Here is a 4287-nt window from a genome sequence, read left to right as displayed (position 1 = left end):
TTGTCCTTGATATAGACATCTAAATTAAATAAATAAATATATATCGCCCTTGAATTTAGAACAGTGTACAGTACAACTCAGCTCCCTTTGCACGTGTGGTTGGAAGTCCGCCGGGATACCCACCCATCCACGGTCTATTTGGCACTAAAAGCTTTAGTATTCCTTTATAGCGTCCACCTTCTTATTATTGTTCCCTGATACTTCAAGGTGGTCCCGACTCCCCACCTACCCTACGTGATCGAAGCCGCATTGACAGCTTGACAGCAACGACTATGGCACCAACATCGCTGCACTCGTAATGGCATTAGTAGCATGGGCATCATGGCAAGAGTTAACGAGTCTGTTATAGGGTATTAAATGCCTGCTTACATGCACCATCGATAGCGTGATAAAAAACAATTCCTATTTCCAGCCTTATTGAAATATAAATCCGGTCATTTTCACTATTGAATGCAATATAAATCGCCTATGATTCCACGTAACCACGTGTAATGATCTCCGAACGAGACATTCAATTGAATTGTAACAGCCGAGCGGTGAAAAGTGGGGGAATTTATTTACTGTTGCATAGCATCATTATCGGGTGGTTTTCGAAGGGAACAACAAGGTTCGCTATCATAATCAAGAGTAGCTGAAGAATCCGCAGATTGTGAACATGTTAGCAGGGAACTCCTCCTTTGTACGGGGCTCCTGCAGGTCCCCTTCTATACAAAATTATGATATTGAATTATTAGCAGGTTCCCCTTGGGATCGTGGTTTCCAAACCCCCACTACCAGCGGCATCAAGGAAAGCTTTGTGGTGTCTGAGCTGAGCCCTGTGCTGACTAACAGAGACGAGAATCTGCTTTGGAGCAAGAGCGGGAAGAGCCCGGTAGCGAGGGCTGTCTCTCTTTGTGAAAATGGTTCGATTGCCGGTAACCGCCCTTTGCCTTCTCTAAAGAGGAAACGCCCGAAGAGGTTGGATATTCCACTTCAGTTTCCAAGCCTAAATGCGTTGTTCTCTGCAGCGGAGCAGGCAATGAATGTCAACGTAGAGGGTGTTCATTATGCGGTTTCAAGCAAAAGGGGTCGGCGAGAATTCATGGAGGACACCTAAGGCCATTGTCAATCTTCTCGGTGATTCCAAACATGCTTTCTTTGGTGTCTTTGATGGTCATAGCAGTCAGAAAGCTGCAGCTTTCGCTTCTGAAAATATTGGGCAGAATATTGTGGATGCTATGGTTGGGATGGAAGATGAAACAGAGAACATTCTTGAACATGCTGTTAGAGCTGGGTACTTCAAAACAGATAAAGACTTTTTGAAGCAGCAAGTCGGTGGCGGCACTGCTTGTGTAATTGCTCTGATTATAGATGGTAACTTGGTGGTTTCCAATGCTGGGGATTGCCGTACAGTTATTAGCAAAAGCGGTGCCTCTGAAGCCCTTACATGTGATCATCGAGCTGAACGGGAGGATGAGCGACAACGGAAAGAGAATTTGGGTGGAATTGTGTACCTCCACCACGGAGTTTGGCGAGTTCAGGGATCTATGGCTGTATCTAGGGCAATAGGAGATTCGCACGTCAAAGAATGGATAACGGCTGAACCAGAGACCAGAAAGATTAAAATAACAGATGATTGCGAATTCTTAATTTTGGCGTCTGATGGGTTGTGGGACGTTGTTAGTAATCAAGAAGCAGTAGATATTGCCACGCCTTTCTGTTTCGAGAAGCAGGTTGATGTTACACCATTAGGAGGTGGCCCTATAGGTGCTTGCAAAAAGCTTGTAGAGGTGGCAGTAACCAGAAAATCTCAAGATGATATTAGTGTGATGATAGTGCAACTAGGACATTTTTGCAAGAAATAGAATTAGTCTGGATGAGATGAATGATGGTAGCCATCAAAATAGGCCTTGAATGGCAACCATCTTACCAACATGGGAGTTGGACTTTAAAACAAACAGAACCTATATTTTGAGCCTAAGTAGTGATGTTGGAACTACTACACACCTACATGACTCTTAGTTAGAGCATGTGACTGCATGCAAGATTCCTTTTGCATGTTGGAACTACTACACATCTACATGCGGACTTTTAGTTAGAGCATGGGATTGCATGCAAAATTCCTTTTGCATGATTTACTCCTTGATTTACTCCTTGATTTTCTCCTTCTTTAACTCCACAACTGACTAGTTATCTCCGGAACTTGTTGTAGGTGTTGAGTCTTCTCATTGATCACCACTATAGTCATTACCTTGGGATCTTCACCCAGTAATGCTATATCATGAGCATTGTAACATAATTTTCAATTGAATCATTCTTTTCTTCTTTCGATTTTCTTTTAGTGTTTTTGCTCTGCAAAGCTGTGTGTTCAACCTTTACTAGCTAGATTCATCTGTGCAGGTTTTCTAACACATTTACATGGTATCAGAGCCCACAGGTTGCTATATAAAAGGCGCACCAGTACTTTATTTTGCAAGTATTACAGCTTGGAGATCGAAGATTGACAGAAAAATGGAGTTTCCCAAAGCATCGATCCTAACACCGTACAACTATCATGAATGGAAGGATCAAATGGCTCGATACCTTCATCATAAATGGTTGTACAGGATTACCATGGCTACAGAAGTGGAACCCACTTCAGCCATAGAGAAATCCAAGTACCTCAACCGTATGGATGAGGCCCACGGATCCATATTCATGTGCATCTCTCCAGAGTTGCAGTTTCATCTATCTGCCTGCAATACTCCCAATGAGATTTGGAAAAAGGTTGAAGAACTCTACGGGAAATAGGATGAGATGAAAGGACATCTGCTCGAAGTGGAGCTGCTATCATTGGATCCATGGAACTATGACAGAATTCAAGACTTCTTCACCAAATATAATGATCTATTGCTGCAACTCAAGGGTTGTGGAATTGACAAATCCAAGGAGGAGAGTCGCCAAGTTCTCTCTATTATGTCAAAGCTTAGACCAGAATACTCCATCTTTGTGTCTACATTTCATTCAGTAAGGCTCGCAACAGGTAAATCCTACACTATGCCTTCTCTCAAGGAATTTATGGAATCCCTTATTTTTTAGCAAGATAAACTCATTGGCATGGGGAAAATCAAACCTCCAAAAGCACATGCACTTGCTGTGCATGATGGCATCCACAATAAAAATCACAGATCTGATTCAAATCAGAAAAATCAGCAGCAAAAAGACAAAGGAAAAGCACATTCCCATCCAAAGAAGGAAGGGTACACCAAGCCCTTCAATGACTCCTCTGGCTCGAGAAATGAGAAAGGGAAGAAAGGAAACAGATGCACCTACTGTCAACGAGGATTCCATCCAAAATCCTCTTGCATGAAGAAACAAATTGACCAAATGGCAGAAATCCTTCAGAAGCACAACCTTGGGGACCACATCCCTCAGGGCGCCAAGAAGAAAACTGAGGATCCGCCACACGGGAAAGGTAACAATTTTCATGCTTTAGTTGCAATTAATTCTTCTCCTGATGCATGGATTATAGATTCTGGTGCATCACATCATATGGCTGCTGCAAAGGGAGTCTATTCCTCTTTGGATGCATGCAAAGGACCTCCCATCCTCATGGGAGATGACTCACCTATTGAGGTCACCGGAAAAGGTAGAGTGGAACTTTTACACGGAAGCTTTGAAGATGTGCTTCATGTTCCAAAAATTTCGGTAAACCTGCTTTCAGTGTATCAGATCACTCATTCTGGCACCGGAAAGAGAGTGGAATTCACTCCAGATGCAGTGAACATATATGATCTACATAGCAATGCCAAAATTGCAACTGGTGAGGTAAACAATGGAGCCAGACTGTATACATTTTCTGAATTTATTGAATCTGAATCCTCCTTATTGCTTACACATGTTGATGATAGTAGTAGGCTTTGGCACGAGAGGTTTGGTCACTTAAATTACAGGTATATGCAGCAGCTAAGCAAGAATGAGATGGTGGAAGGCTTGCCAAATATCAGTTTCTCCAAAGGAGTTTGTGAAGGGTGTGTTCTTGGCAAACATCCTAGAGAAAAGTTTGACACCGGCAAGACTCACAGAGCATCCTCTCCTCTAGATTTGATCCATAGTGATCTCATGGGGCCTTTTCCTCATCCTTCCATCAACAAAGCAAGGTATGTGCTTACATTTATTGATGATTTCTCACGGTATACTTGGGTGTATCTTCTCAGGAACAAATCTGAAGTTTTTGAGCACTTTGAAGATTTCAAAGCACTAGTTGAGACACAGTCAGAGAGAAAGATCAAAGCCCTCCGTACAGATAATGGGGGGGAATATGTTAAC

At 42.6% G+C, this 4287-nt stretch overlaps 1 pseudogene; it reads left to right on the top strand.

The window, feature by feature from the left end:
* Positions 1 to 655: 655 nt before the first annotated feature.
* Positions 656 to 1844, top strand: LOC149211765 (putative protein phosphatase 2C 53 pseudogene; annotated as a pseudogene).
* The last annotated feature ends 2443 nt before the right edge of the window (positions 1845 to 4287 follow it).

Source organism: Pinus tabuliformis, chromosome 1_1 (genome assembly GCF_031772625.1).
Source record: "Pinus tabuliformis cultivar Carrire ecotype Pingquan chromosome 1_1, CPIR1, whole genome shotgun sequence".
Classification (NCBI taxonomy): Eukaryota; Viridiplantae; Streptophyta; class Pinopsida; order Pinales; family Pinaceae; genus Pinus; species Pinus tabuliformis.
This window is presented reverse-complemented; position numbering and strand designations above follow the sequence as displayed.